We start from the raw sequence: 300 nt of genomic DNA, 5'->3' as shown, positions 1-300 counted from the left end.
ATCTTACAAAAAAATTTGGCATTCTGAATGTTGGGCAGCAGCGTGATTATCAGTTATCAGTGTTTGTCTATCAGTGTCTGAATATGTAATCTCCTTAGAACTTTTGGAATGTATTTTCCCGCAATTCTCTCTACCATGAATATTCTACACGAAATGTTGACCATTTGGTCAGTGAGATCCCCCATTCAACAAGGTCAAGTTTTTCTTTACGGAACATAGGTGTTTCGGTATGGAATGGTCTCCCGGATGGTATTAGAGCGGCCGATAACTTAGTTTCATTTAAGAAAAAGTTAAAGAATT

This window comes from Artemia sp. Qi Xiang Cuo, chromosome 1 (genome assembly GCF_049724085.1).
Source record: "Artemia sp. Qi Xiang Cuo chromosome 1, ASM4972408v1, whole genome shotgun sequence".
NCBI classification, from domain to species: domain Eukaryota; kingdom Metazoa; phylum Arthropoda; class Branchiopoda; order Anostraca; family Artemiidae; genus Artemia; species Artemia sp. Qi Xiang Cuo.
Note: the sequence above shows the minus strand (reverse complement) of the source record.